Source organism: Rhipicephalus microplus, unplaced genomic scaffold (assembly GCF_043290135.1).
Source record: "Rhipicephalus microplus isolate Deutch F79 unplaced genomic scaffold, USDA_Rmic scaffold_208, whole genome shotgun sequence".
NCBI lineage: Eukaryota > Metazoa > Arthropoda > Arachnida > Ixodida > Ixodidae > Rhipicephalus > Rhipicephalus microplus.
Window position 1 is genome coordinate 42501 of NW_027464779.1, and position 15000 is coordinate 57500.

A 15000-nucleotide genomic window follows, 5' to 3' on the forward strand; every position below is an offset into this window, starting at 1 on the left:
CCGCAAACGTCGGGCGCAGCCTCCTCACCTCCCTGCGCTTTGCGCGCGAACGTTCCCTGTTCGCGCGGCAAAGCCTGGAGGAGGCACGGCCCCGCAGCGTGTTCGAGCGCCCGGTCTACGGGACACCCTGCTTACTTCGAGGGCAACAAGCGCAACGCAAGGCTGCGATCTCGCGCACTTTGCGCACGGCTGGAGAAGCTTTGCTGGCCGGCTTTCGCTCCTCGTGTTTACCGTGCGTTAAAGTTGCGCGTCCGTGGCTCTCGCAGCTCTTGCGCGCCCGGTCGCAGAGAGGAGTACGCAACCTCGACCGCACTTTCCCTGCAGGCTTCCTTCCGACTCGAAGTCCTGCGGCGGTCTCAACGAGGTGCCACATCCTCAATGCAGTCGGTCGCCCCCGTTTCGGTTGGGCTCTGGCACGACGGTCGCCACCGTCTCGCCCTTGAGTGGCCGCTGTTGGCGCTCGCTGTGAGGTGTTCAGCGTGCTGTCCGTGTTGCCGACGCGGTCAAAACGAGTCGACGGCTCACGTTCCCTTGTGCGCCGAAGGCTCTCTTGATATGTGATCCGACCCTCAGACAGACGAAGCCAAGGGAAGACCCAAGGCCGCAATGTGCGTTCAAAGAATCAGTGCTCAGTGTGTCCTGCAATTCACACCAAGTCTCGCAGCTGGCTGCGTTCTTCATCGACCCGAGAACCGAGTGATCCACCGCTTAGAGTCGTGAAAAAGTGTTTGTTCAATTCCGTACAGTCAAAACCAAACGTTTCTGGCACTCGGCCAAACAGTGGCCAAGAAGGGCGCTTTTCAGCGCACGCTTGGACTCCAAAACTCTGCCGCGCCTTTTTCGGCTGCCGCAAATCGAGCAAACGGTGTGTTTCGGACGGCGTTTCGCTTTCGCTACTTGCGAGTGCTTTCGTGGTCCACCCCTCTATAAATACTCGGGAGGCGTCGAAGCCGGTTCTCCAAGCCGGACCCGTAGGTATCGTTGTGTGCTCGCTCTCATTGGCCCGCCTAACCAGAAAATGCCTGCGGTACACCCATTTGGATAAGAGTGCACGCAGATGCGGGCCTCGACGGCTACACATTTCCTCGGGCGGCCGCCTCCCGGCCTCCGTGGAGCGCGGGATGCACGGTCCCATCGACAAGCCTCTCCCGTTTTTACCGTGGCGTCGCGGTTCACCACGGCAGGCGGGTCGGTCTCCTCCGCATAAAAAGGGGGACCCCCGCTTTTTGTTCCACGAAATCGCACAAGCTTTTTTCGCATCCACGGTTTGCCACCGCACACCAAAATGCCGATCCGGCTGCCTACTTTAGCCAACAGGTGGAGCCAGGCGCGCCGTACTTGCGCGGCACTTCCCACGTCCACCGAAGTCGGTGCCAAGGACCACTTTCGGCGCCGGAGCCGCGTACGAGCCTACTCGAGGCGGAAGAACGAAGCCAGCAAGGGCCTGGCCGCAAGTGCGTTCAATTGTCGGGACGTCCAAGTCCCTCGTTCTTCCGTGCTTCCTCTTTCGGCAAGTCGTTGCGGCACCTTCCCAAAGCGCGCAGACCCGCTAATCGCGACGAGCGCGACGTGGCCGTGCCGCCTTTCCCTCGGCAGCAAGCAAAACGCCTGGCAACGTCGACGCTCCCCTAACCGCGATCTCGCACCGTGTTTCGTGTGGCGAATTCAAAAGCCGGCCGGCGCTGCTGCAACCATTACGGTCGGTACGCATACGCCGCGGAGGGCGGGACGGTCATCGGAGCGTGCGGTTCCTCCATCGAGTACTGCGCACCTCGGCCGTCGCATCGCCGTGCCATGACCGGCCGCGCGTCAACGCGAACCGGTGCCAGCGAGATCCCTCGCCTGCAAGAACCGACCGGCAGCCTCCGTCACCCGAGGACGCGGAGGCGCTTGCCGCGGACGGCGGGACGGTATGCACTGGTGCACAGCGGACCCGTCACATCGCCAGTTCCTTGACCGACCGCCGACGCTTGTGCCGTTCCTCTCGTACTTGGCAGTCGCCGCGCGATTGTCGGGTCTCGTTCTTGCACGCTCGAACGGTCGGGAGGGCACTCGGCTGGCGTTTCGGGAACGCGCAGCCTCGCCTTCTACCGACGTAACCACGACTCGCCGTTCGCGCTCCGCCGCTCCTGTTTACAGTACTAGGCGGTCCCGCAGCGGTCGGGTCGCGCATTTCGAGCGCTTCGAGCCACGGTGCAGTGGCGGGTCGAAAGCCGACCTATGAGTGCGTTGCGCCGTTTGTACCCGCGTCCGCCACCTGGCCGACCGTCCAAGGTCGCGGTGTTGGCGTCCGCTGGGCGCAACAATTTGTCACGGGGTGCCGCTCCACATTCAGGCAGCCCCGTGGGGAAAAGCCGACCCCGCGTCCAAACGGGGTCAGCGGCAGAAAGTGTCGGGCGCAGACGCAGCTGAGGCGCTCACCCTTCACAATCCGTTAATGATCCTTCCGCAGGTTCACCTACGGAAACCTTGTTACGACTTTTACTTCCTCTAAATGATCAAGTTTGGTCATCTTTCCAACAGACCGGCGCAACCGAAAGGCCGCGCCGGACATCGGTCCGAAGACCTCACTAAATCATTCAATCGGTAGTAGCGACGGGCGGTGTGTACAAAGGGCAGGGACGTAATCAACGCGAGCTTATGACTCGCGCTTACTGGGAATTCCTCGTTCAAGGGGAACAATTGCAAGCCCCTATCCCAATCACGAAAGAAGTTCCACGGGTTACCCAGTCTTTTCAGACAGGGATAAAGACACGCTGCTTCCTTCAGTGTAGCGCGCGTGCGGCCCCGGACATCTAAGGGCATCACAGACCTGTTATTGCTCTGTTTCGTGCGGCTAGGAGCCGCTTGTCCCTCTAAGAAGGTTGTAAGGTGCTGGGAACCCCGCACCTATTTAATAGGCTAGAGTCTCGTTCGTTATCGGAATTAACCAGACAAATCGCTCCACCAACTAAGAACGGCCATGCACCACCATCCACCGAATCAAGAAAGAGCTCTCAATCTGTCAATCCTCCCAGTGTCCGGGCCGGGTAAGTTTTCCCGTGTTGAGTCAAATTAAGCCGCAGGCTCCACTCCTGGTGGTGCCCTTCCGTCAATTCCTTTAAGTTTCAGCTTTGCAACCATACTTCCCCCGGAACCCAAATACTTTGGTTTCCCGGAAGCTGCCCGCCGAGTCATTTGAGTAACTCAGGCGGATCGCTGGTTGGCATCGTTTATGGTCAGAACTAGGGCGGTATCTGATCGCCTTCGAACCTCTGACTTTCGTTCTTGATCAATGAAAACATTCTTGGCAAATGCTTTCGCAGTAGTTCGTCTTGCGACGGTCCAAGAATTTCACCTCTAGCGCCGCAATACGAATGCCCCCGTCCGTCCCTCTTAATCATTACCTCGTATTCCAAAAACCAACAGAACAGAAACGAGGTCTTGTTCTATTATTCCATGCAAGTTTATTCAGGCGACTCGCCTGCGTTGAGCACTCTAATTTTTTCAAAGTAAAAGCACCGGCCATCTCGAGGCACACAATGAAGTGCACCAAGAAAGAACCGGCATGATGTTCAGTCCGAGCCGTCGCATCGGGTAGATGCACTACTCGTCTGGAACTGAGATCCAACTACGAGCTTTTTAACCGCAGCAGCTTTAGTATACGCTATTGGAGCTGGAATTACCGCGGCTGCTGGCACCAGACTTGCCCTCCAATTGATCCTCGTTAAAGGATTTAGAGTGTACTCATTTCAATTACGGGGCCTCAAAAGAGTCCCGTATTGTTATTTTTCGTCACTACCTCCCCGTGCCGGGAGTGGGTAATTTGCGCGCCTGCTGCCTTCCTTGGATGTGGTAGCCGTTTCTCAGGCTCCCTCTCCGGAATCGAACCCTGATTCTCCGTTACCCGTAACAACCATGGTAAGCAAGTAACCTACCATCGAAAGTTGATAAGGCAGACACTTGAAAGAAACGTCGCCGGCTCGTGGCCATGCGATCAGCACAAAGTTATCCAGAGTCACCACACAATACGGGCCGAAACCCGATCGATCTTGGTCTAATAAAAGCACCCGTTACCCAAAGGGCTCCAGGCTCACTGCATGTATTAGCTCTAGAATTGCCACAGTTATCCAAGTAGGAAGAAACGATCTAAGGAACCATAACTGATTTAATGAGCCATTCGCGGTTTCGCCTTATTTCGGCATGTACTTAGACATGCATGGCTTAATCTTTGAGACAAGCATATGATTACTGGCAGGATCAACCAGGTAATCGTTCGACTGCGCGTCCGTCCTCGCCTTCGGCGGGCCGGACGCAGTCTGTGTGCGGCGGAGGCCACCTTCAGGCGCCCCAACACGCTTATTTTGCACTCCGAGATGACGGCGTTCGAGCTCGCTACGGCACAACCTTCCCGAAAGACGAGTGGGAGCCGTGCGGCAAGAAGCACGTTCATGCTCGCTCTTTTTCGTTGCATCGACTCGGTCGCGCCGTGCGGGTTGCCCAAGCCCGCTGCACTGTCGGTGGACCGGCCGGAACTAGCAACGGAGCCGAGACTGCAAAGCCGCCAGACGACGGGTCACGCCCGCGTCTTCGGCGCTTTCGCATCTGAATCGCCCGAGGACGACACGGAACACACCTCGATATCGTGGTAAAACGGCACCGTCCGACAACCAGCCCCTAACGCATCAAGCGGATGAGGCTGCAGACGACTGCCGTGGATTCCCCTGGAGCAGACCCGAGGACACGCTTGACGAGGCCGAAGCCCGCCGCATATCAGACACCCGGTCGCTTTCGCGTACGCCGCTCACGAGAACCCCCACATAATAGCAGCGATAAGTACCCAGACCTCCTTGGGCACTAATACGAGCGTACTCGAGAAAATTTCACCGCGGGTGTGCCCCGAAACGTGTGGCACGTTGAGCGTGCCACAAGTCTACGTCGCTCTCAAACCCGCCGAGGTCGTAGAATTTGCGACCCTACTCACGAAATTCCCACCGAGGATACGGCCGCAAACGTACCGCACCTTGGGTAGGCCACGAGTTTGTGCAACACTACGCTGACGGCACAGCACCGAGGTCGTGCGCGCACGCACGGGAAAATTCCGCCGCGGTTTCTGCCGAAAACGTGAGGCACCACGACTCTCCGCAAGTTCGCGTCGACTGCGAAAGACCGAAGTCGTGAACGACGTGTCCGCTACTCGCCGCCGACACGCTGGACACCAAACGTACAACGACTCGACGGCGTCGTAGAGGCCCACGACGCGGTTTTCCTTAACGACGTCTCGGCGTGGCACCGACAGGTTAGAACGGCCGACCAACGTTCCCTGTCCGCCGTTCGGCTCAGTCGAAGGGCTCGGCGACTTCGGCAACGCTGCGAAGCCGCACGGTGACGCACGCCATGTCCCCATTTTTTTTTTTTTTTCTTTCTGCGTCTGCCGGGGTGCCCCTATAATAGCAGCGATAAGCACCCAGACCGCCGTGGGTCGCTCGCCCCGGCTGACGTGGTTTTTCGTACTCCTGCGGCGGTCGCCGTCAAGCACGTCCAAATACGCTACTTTCGTGGGCGCATTCACGCTCTTTCGCTTCGCCGGAGTGCCAGCACTCACTCTGCCAAAAACGGCGAACATCCGAGCGGCGGTTCCCACTTTTGCGTCGGCGTCGCAAACCCCGCCCCGGCAGACGAGGTTTGCCGTACTCGTGCGACGGTGGCCGGCGGGCACGTCGAAAGACGCCGATATCGTGCGCGAATTGGCGCACCTTGGCTTCACCGGAGTGCCGCCACTGACTCCTCCAAAAACGGCGAAGATCCGAGCGGCGCTTCCCACTTTCGCATCGGCGTCCCGAACTCCGCCCCGGCTGACGCGGTTTACCGTACTCGTGCGACGGTCGCCGGCGAGCACGTGGAAAGACGCCGATATCGTGCCCGAATCGGCTCCGTTCGGCTTCGCCGGAGTGCCAGCACTGGCTCGGCGAAAGACGACGAACATCCGAGCGACGGTTCTCACTATTGCGTACGCGTCGCAAACCCCGCCCCGGCAGACGCACTTTGCCGTACTCGTGCGACGGTCGCCGGCGAGCACGTAGAAAGACGCCGATATCGTGCCGGAATCGGCCCCGTTTGGCTTCGCCGGAGTGCCAGCACTCACTCGGCCACAAACGGCGAACATCCGAGCGGCGGTTCCCACTTAGCCGTCGGCGTCCCGAACTCCGCCCCGGCAGACGCGGTTGCCGAGCTCGTGCGACTAGCGACCGCGAAGCCGTCTCGCGACGCCGCTTTCGTGCGCGGCTCCCACTGCGACCTGGGTCACCCGAGGTCGACGAGCAAGAAAGAATGTCGAAAAAAATTTTTTTTTTTTTTGCGTCTGCCGGGGTGCCCCTATAATAGCAGCGATAAGCACCCAGACCGCCATGGGTCGCTCGCCCCGGCTGACGTGGTTTTTCGTTTTCCTGCGGTGGTCGTCGTCAAGCACGTCCAAACACGCCACTTTCGTGGGCGCATTCGCGCTCTTTCGCTTCGCCGGAGTGCCAGCACTCACTCTGCCAAAAACGGCGAACATCCTAGTGGCGGTTCCCACTTTTGCGTCGGCGTCGCCAACCCCGCCCCGGCATACGCGGTTTGCCGTACTCGTGCGGCGGTGGCCGGCGGGCACGTCGAAAGACACCGATATCGTGCGCGAGTCGATGCTTCTTGGTCTCGCAGGAGGGCCGCCACTCACTCCTGCAAAAACGGCGAAGATCCGAGCGGCGCTTCCCACTTTTTCGTCGGCATCGCAAACCTCGCCCCGGCAGACGCGCTTTGCCGTACTCGTGCGACGGTCGCCGGCGAGCACGTCGAAATACGCCGATATCGTGCCCGAATCGGCCCCGTTTCGCTTCGCCGGAGTGCCAGCACTCACTCGGCCAAAAACGGCGAACATCCGAGCAGCGGTACCCACTTAGCCGTCGGCATCCCGAACTCCGCGCCGGCTGACGCGGTTGCCGAGCTCGTGCGACTAGCGACCGCGAACGCGTCTCGCGACGCCGCTTTCGTGCGCGGCTCCCATTGCGACCTGGGTTACCCGAGCTCGACCAGCAAAAAAGAAGGTCGAAAAAAAATTTTTTTTTTCTGCGTCTGCCGGGGTGCCCCTATAATAGCAGCGATAAGCACCCAGACCGCCGTGGGTCGCTCGCCCCGGCTGACGTGGTTTTTCGTACTCCTGCAGCGGTCGCCGTCAAGCACGTCCAAATACGCCACTTTTGTGGGCGCTTTCGCGCTCTTTCGCGTCGCCGGTGTGCCAGCACTCACTCTGCCAAAAACGGCGAACATCCTAGTGGCGGTTCCCACTTTTGCGTCGGCGTCGCCAACCCCGCCCCGGCATACGCGGTTTGCCGTACTCGTGCGGCGGTGGCCGGCGGGCACGTCGAAAGACACCGATATCGTGCGCGAGTCGATGCTTCTTGGTCTCGCAGGAGGGCCGCCACTCACTCCTGCAAAAACGGCGAAGATCCGAGCGGCGCTTCCCACTTTTTCGTCGGCATCGCAAACCTCGCCCCGGCAGACGCGCTTTGCCGTACTCGTGCGACGGTCGCCGGCGAGCACGTCGAAATACGCCGATATCGTGCCCGAATCGGCCCCGTTTCGCTTCGCCGGAGTGCCAGCACTCACTCGGCCAAAAACGGCGAACATCCGAGCAGCGGTACCCACTTAGCCGTCGGCATCCCGAACTCCGCGCCGGCTGACGCGGTTGCCGAGCTCGTGCGACTAGCGACCGCGAACGCGTCTCGCGACGCCGCTTTCGTGCGCGGCTCCCATTGCGACCTGGGTTACCCGAGCTCGACCAGCAAAAAAGAAGGTCGAAAAAAAATTTTTTTTTTCTGCGTCTGCCGGGGTGCCCCTATAATAGCAGCGATAAGCACCCAGACCGCCGTGGGTCGCTCGCCCCGGCTGACGTGGTTTTTCGTACTCCTGCAGCGGTCGCCGTCAAGCACGTCCAAATACGCCACTTTCGTGGGCGCTTTCGCGCTCTTTCGCGTCGCCGGTGTGCCAGCACTCACTCTGCCAAAAACGGCCAACATCCGAGCGGCGGTTCCCACTTTTGCGTCGGCGTCGTAAACCCCGCCCCGGCAGACGCGGTTTGCCCTACTCGTTCGACGGTCGCCGGCGAGCGCGTCGAAAGACGCCGATATCGTGCGCTAATTGGCGCTCCTTGGCTTCTCCGGAGTGCCGCCACTCACTCCTCCAAAAACGGCGAAGATCCGAGCGGCGTTCTCCACTTTCGCATCGGCGTCCCGAACTCCGCCCGGGCTGACGCGGTTTACCGTACTCGTGCGACGGTCGCCGCCGGGCACGTCGAAAGACGCCGATATCGTGCCGTAATCGGCCCCGTTTGGCTTCGCCCGAGTGCCAGCACTCACTCGGCCAAAAACGGCGAACATCCGAGCAGCGTTTCCCACTTTCGCATCGGCGTCCCGAAGCCCGCCCCGGCAGACGCGGTTTGCCCTACTCGAGCGACGGTCGCCGGCGATCACGTCGAAAGGCGCCGAATTCGTGCACGAATCGATGCTTCTTGGTCTCGCAGGAGGGCCGCCACTCACTCCTGCAAAAACGGCGAAGATCCGAGTTGCGCTTCCCACTTTTTCGTCGGCGTCCCGAACTACGCCCCGGCTGACGCGGTTTACCGTACTCGTGCGACGGTCGCCGGCGGGCACTTCAAAATACGCCGATTTCGTGGGCGCATTCACGCTGTTTCGCTTCCCCGGAGTGCCAACACTCACTCTGCCGAAAGCGGCGATCATCCGAGCGGCGGTTCCCACTTTTGCGTCGGCTTCGCAAACGGCGCCCCGGCAGACGCGCTCGTGCGACGTACTCGTGCGACGGTCGCCGGCGAGCACGTCGAAAGACGCCGATATCGTGCTCGAATCGACCCCGTTTCGCTTCGCCGGAGTGCTGCCAGTCACGGCGCAGAAAACGGCGAACAAGTGTTTTTTTTTTTTTTTCCTAGAATTTGTGTTATAGAAGGCACATTTGATATCGGACGATAATTTTCAACTTTATCACGCGCACCGATTTTCGTGTAGAGGTTTGCAAGTTTATGGGAATTTCTCCACTTGGAATAATGCGATTTAGTAGTACTACGAGAACTTCATGGATGTACTCAAGGGTACGGGGCAAGTCAGTTACGTCAACACCTGCAGATTTTTTACACTTCAAACTGAAAATTGTTGGTTGTGAGTCCTCGTGTGATATTAAAGGCCGATTCGCTAACACATAGAACAAAGAAAGAAAGGAAGAAAAAACGCCCGCGCTCGCTCAAGAAACCTGGGTTCGCAACAAGTGGCAACAACAAGCAACCGAGCGAGTGCGCCAAAACCCGTGGCGGCCGAACAAACGCGAAGTCCCAACCGCGTCAGCCGGGGCGGCACGGGACAGGAAAAATCACTTCAGCCGGGGCGGCGGGGCACCGAATAAACCTCGTCACCTCGTCGCAGGATAAAAGAGGAAACAAAAAGTCTAAACAGCGTCTGCTGGAGCGAATGCGTAATAAAACAACAACAACAACAAAAAAAAAACACCCGCGCTCAAGAAGTCTGCAATCCTCACAAAAGGCGACTGTGACCGAGCAGCGTCAGCCGGGGCCGTGCGGAAACGGAAAAACCGCGACTACCGGGGCGTCGAGGCACCGAAAAATCCACTTCAGCCGCGGCGAAAAAAAAAACAAAAAGAAAGACGGAGGGGGGGGGGGGGGAACCACGTCTGCCGGGGCGAAGGAAAAAAAAAAACGCGTCTGCCGGGGCGAGCCCGGGTGCGGCACCACCGGGAAAACTGTGGCAAACAGACATGGCGATCGAGTGAGTGGGCCGCCAGCCAGGCTCAGCCAAAAAGTGCAAAGTCCGAACTGCGTCAGCCGGGGCGGCAAAAACCGCGTCAGCCGGGGCGGCGCAAAAAACCGCGTCTGCCGGGGCGGCACGAAACCGCGTCAGCCGGGGCGGGGCGAAAACTGCGTCAGCCGGGGCGAAAAGAAAAAAAAAAAACGCGTCTGCCGGGGCAAGCCCGGGTGCGGCACCACCGGGAAAACTGTGGCAAACAGACATGGCGATCGAGTGAGTGGGCCGCCAGCCAGGCACAGCCGAAAAGTGCAAAGTCCGAACCGTGTCAGCCGGGGCGACGCAAAAACCGCGTCAGCCGGGGCGGCGCGAAAACCGCGTCAGCCGGGGCGGCACGAAACCGCGTCAGCCGGGGCGGCGCGAAAACTGCGTCAGCCGGGGCGGCGCGAAAACCTCGTCAGCCGGGGCGAGCGAAAAGGGGGGGGGGGGAACCACGTCTGCCGGGGCGAAAGAAAAAAAAAACGCGTCTGCCGGGGCGAGCCCGGGTGCGGCACCACCGGGAAGACTGTGGCAAACAGACATGGCGATCGAGTGAGTGGGCCGCCAGCCAGGCTCAGCCCAAAAAGTGCCAAGTCCGAACTGCGTCAGCCGGGGCGGCAAAAACCGCGTCAGCCGGGGCGGCGCGAAAACCGCGTCTGCCGGGGCGGCGCGAAAACTGCGTCAGCCGGGGCGAGCCCGGGTGCGGCACCACCGGGAAAACTGTGGCTAACAGACATGGCGATCGAGTGAGTGGGCCACCAGCCAGGCTCAGCCAAAAAGTGCCAAGTCCGAACTGCGTCAGCCGGGGCGGCAAAAACCGCGTCAGCCGGGGCGGCGCAAAAAAACCGCGTCTGCCGGGGCGGCACGAAACCGCGTCAGCCGGGGCGGCGCGAAAACTGCGTCAGCCGGGGCGAAAGAAAAAAAAAAACGCGTCTGCCGGGGCGAGCCCGGGTGCGGCACCACCGGGAAAACTGTGGCAAACAGACATGGCGATCGAGTGAGTGGGCCGCCAGCCAGGCACAGCCGAAAAGTGCTAAGTCCGAACTGCGTCTGCCGGGGCGGCCGAAACCGCGTCAGCCGGGGCGGCGCGAAAACCGCGTCTGCCGGGGCGGCACGAAACCGCGTCAGCCGGGGCGGCGCGAAAACTGCGTCAGCCGGGGCGAGCCCGGGTGCGGCACCACCGGGAAAACTGTGGCAAACAGACATGGCGATCGAGTGAGTGGGCCGCCAGCCAGGCACAGCCGAAAAGTGCTAAGTCCGAACTGCGTCTGCCGGGGCGGCACGAAACCGCGTCAGCCGGGGCGGCGCGAAAACCGCGTCTGCCGGGGCGGCACGAAACCGCGTCAGCCGGGGCGGCGCGAAAACTGCGTCAGCCGGGGCGAGCCCGGGTGCGGCACCACCGGGAAAACTGTGGCAAACAGACATGGCGATCGAGTGAGTGGGCCGCCAGCCAGGCACAGCCGAAAAGTGCTAAGTCCGAACTGCGTCAGCCGGGGCGGCAAAAACCGCGTCAGCCGGGGCGGCGCAAAAAACCGCGTCTGCCGGGGCGGCACGAAACCGCGTCAGCCGGGGCGGCGCGAAAACTGCGTCAGCCGGGGCGAAAGAAAAAAAAAAAAACGCGTCTGCCGGGGCGAGCCCGGGTGCGGCACCACCGGGAAAACTGTGGCAAACAGACATGGCGATCGAGTGAGTGGGCCGCCAGCCAGGCACAGCCGAAAAGTGCTAAGTCCGAACTGCGTCTGCCGGGGCGGCACGAAACCGCGTCAGCCGGGGCGGCGCGAAAACCGCGTCTGCCGGGGCGGCACGAAACCGCGTCAGCCGGGGCGGCGCGAAAACTGCGTCAGCCGGGGCGAGCCCGGGTGCGGCACCACCGGGAAAACTGTGGCAAACAGACATGGCGATCGAGTGAGTGGGCCGCCAGCCAGGCACAGCCGAAAAGTGCTAAGTCCGAACTGCGTCTGCCGGGGCGGCACGAAACCGCGTCAGCCGGGGCGGCGCGAAAACCGCGTCTGCCGGGGCGGCGCGAAAACTGCGTCAGCCGGGGCGAGCCCGGGTGCGGCACCACCGGGAAAACTGTGGCAAACAGACATGGCGATCGAGTGAGTGGGCCGCCAGCCAGGCACAGCCGAAAAGTGCAAAGTCCGAACCGTGTCAGCCGGGGCGACGCAAAAACCGCGTCAGCCGGGGCGGCGCGAAAACCGCGTCAGCCGGGGCGGCACGAAACCGCGTCAGCCGGGGCGGCGCGAAAACTGCGTCAGCCGGGGCGGCGCGAAAACCTCGTCAGCCGGGGCGAGCGAAAAGGGGGGGGGGGGAACCACGTCTGCCGGGGCGAAAGAAAAAAAAAACGCGTCTGCCGGGGCGAGCCCGGGTGCGGCACCACCGGGAAGACTGTGGCAAACAGACATGGCGATCGAGTGAGTGGGCCGCCAGCCAGGCTCAGCCCAAAAAGTGCCAAGTCCGAACTGCGTCAGCCGGGGCGGCAAAAACCGCGTCAGCCGGGGCGGCGCGAAAACCGCGTCTGCCGGGGCGGCGCGAAAACTGCGTCAGCCGGGGCGAGCCCGGGTGCGGCACCACCGGGAAAACTGTGGCTAACAGACATGGCGATCGAGTGAGTGGGCCACCAGCCAGGCTCAGCCAAAAAGTGCCAAGTCCGAACTGCGTCAGCCGGGGCGGCAAAAACCGCGTCAGCCGGGGCGGCGCAAAAAAACCGCGTCTGCCGGGGCGGCACGAAACCGCGTCAGCCGGGGCGGCGCGAAAACTGCGTCAGCCGGGGCGAAAGAAAAAAAAAAACGCGTCTGCCGGGGCGAGCCCGGGTGCGGCACCACCGGGAAAACTGTGGCAAACAGACATGGCGATCGAGTGAGTGGGCCGCCAGCCAGGCACAGCCGAAAAGTGCTAAGTCCGAACTGCGTCTGCCGGGGCGGCACGAAACCGCGTCAGCCGGGGCGGCGCGAAAACCGCGTCTGCCGGGGCGGCACGAAACCGCGTCAGCCGGGGCGGCGCGAAAACTGCGTCAGCCGGGGCGAGCCCGGGTGCGGCACCACCGGGAAAACTGTGGCAAACAGACATGGCGATCGAGTGAGTGGGCCGCCAGCCAGGCACAGCCGAAAAGTGCTAAGTCCGAACTGCGTCTGCCGGGGCGGCACGAAACCGCGTCAGCCGGGGCGGCGCGAAAACCGCGTCTGCCGGGGCGGCACGAAACCGCGTCAGCCGGGGCGGCGCGAAAACTGCGTCAGCCGGGGCGAGCCCGGGTGCGGCACCACCGGGAAAACTGTGGCAAACAGACATGGCGATCGAGTGAGTGGGCCGCCAGCCAGGCACAGCCGAAAAGTGCTAAGTCCGAACTGCGTCAGCCGGGGCGGCAAAAACCGCGTCAGCCGGGGCGGCGCAAAAAACCGCGTCTGCCGGGGCGGCACGAAACCGCGTCAGCCGGGGCGGCGCGAAAACTGCGTCAGCCGGGGCGAAAGAAAAAAAAAACGCGTCTGCCGGGGCGAGCCCGGGTGCGGCACCACCGGGAAAACTGTGGCAAACAGACATGGCGATCGAGTGAGTGGGCCGCCAGCCAGGCACAGCCGAAAAGTGCTAAGTCCGAACTGCGTCTGCCGGGGCGGCACGAAACCGCGTCAGCCGGGGCGGCGCGAAAACCGCGTCTGCCGGGGCGGCACGAAACCGCGTCAGCCGGGGCGGCGCGAAAACTGCGTCAGCCGGGGCGAGCCCGGGTGCGGCACCACCGGGAAAACTGTGGCAAACAGACATGGCGATTGAGTGAGTGGGCCGCCAGCCAGGCACAGCCGAAAAGTGCTAAGTCCGAACTGCGTCTGCCGGGGCGGCACGAAACCGCGTCAGCCGGGGCGGCGCGAAAACCGCGTCTGCCGGGGCGGCACGAAACCGCGTCAGCCGGGGCGGCGCGAAAACTGCGTCAGCCGGGGCGAGCCCGGGTGCGGCACCACCGGGAAAACTGTGGCAAACAGACATGGCGATCGAGTGAGTGGGCCGCCAGCCAGGCACAGCCGAAAAGTGCTAAGTCCGAACTGCGTCTGCCGGGGCGGCACGAAACCGCGTCAGCCGGGGCGGCGCGAAAACCGCGTCTGCCGGGGCGGCACGAAACCGCGTCAGCCGGGGCGGCGCGAAAACTGCGTCAGCCGGGGCGAGCCCGGGTGCGGCACCACCGGGAAAACTGTGGCAAACAGACATGGCGATCGAGTGAGTGGGCCGCCAGCCAGGCACAGCCGAAAAGTGCAAAGTCCGAACCGTGTCAGCCGGGGCGACGCAAAAACCGCGTCAGCCGGGGCGGCGCGAAAACCGCGTCTGCCGGGGCGGCACGAAACCGCGTCAGCCGGGGCGGCGCGAAAACTGCGTCAGCCGGGGCGAGCCCGGGTGCGGCACCACCGGGAAAACTGTGGCAAACAGACATGGCGATCGAGTGAGTGGGCCGCCAGCCAGGCACAGCCGAAAAGTGCTAAGTCCGAACTGCGTCAGCCGGGGCGGCAAAAACCGCGTCAGCCGGGGCGGCGCAAAAACCGCGTCTGCCGGGGCGAAATAAAAAAAAAAACAAAGAAAAAAGCCCGCGCTTAATCAAAAGAAAACAAAGAAAAAAGCTTGCGCTTAATCAAAAGAAAACAAACAAAAAAAGTTCGCGCTTAAGCCTGGCGGTGGAACCACCGGGGCAAACAGACCTGGCGATCGAGTGAGTGGGGCGCCAGCCGGGGTGAGCCAAAAAGTGCAAAGTCCGAACCGCGTCAGCCGGGGCGGCGCGAAAACCGCGTCAGCCGGGGCGGCGCGAAAACCGCGTCAGCCGGGGCGGCGCAAAAACCGCGTCAGCCGGGGCGGCGCAAAAACTGCGTCAGCCGGGGCGGCACGGAAAAACGAAAACCGCGTCAGCCGGGGCGACATCAAAATGAGGAAAAAAAAAAAAAACTGCCTTAGGACACCTGCGTACACTTTCATGCGTTTGGGCATATCTCTCTGTAACACGCGCGCCCCTCGTTACGCGCGGCACTCTGTTTTCTCCGACACCCATATTTCGGCGGCATGTGGCACGCGCGCCCGTCCCTACGCACGGCACACCGCAGTGCTTTCTCGATATTTTTCTTTTCCTCCAACACCGTCATCTATAGGCTTTTAGTGACCTGTTGCTCGTGGCACAAGTTCGCTTGCTCTGACACCTCTTGCATGCGCA

At 61.8% G+C, this 15000-nt stretch overlaps 2 non-coding genes across 2 annotated transcripts; both read right to left on the reverse strand.

The window, feature by feature from the left end:
* Positions 1-563: 563 nt before the first annotated feature.
* On the reverse strand, positions 564-716 carry LOC142792230 (5.8S ribosomal RNA). The gene has a single exon (XR_012890759.1). It is a non-coding gene; the product is annotated as a 5.8S ribosomal RNA (ribosomal RNA).
* A 1719-nt stretch (positions 717-2435) lies between these two features.
* Positions 2436-4250, reverse strand: LOC142792233 (small subunit ribosomal RNA). The gene has a single exon (XR_012890762.1). It is a non-coding gene; the product is annotated as a small subunit ribosomal RNA (ribosomal RNA).
* Between the last annotated feature and the right edge of the window lie 10750 nt (positions 4251-15000).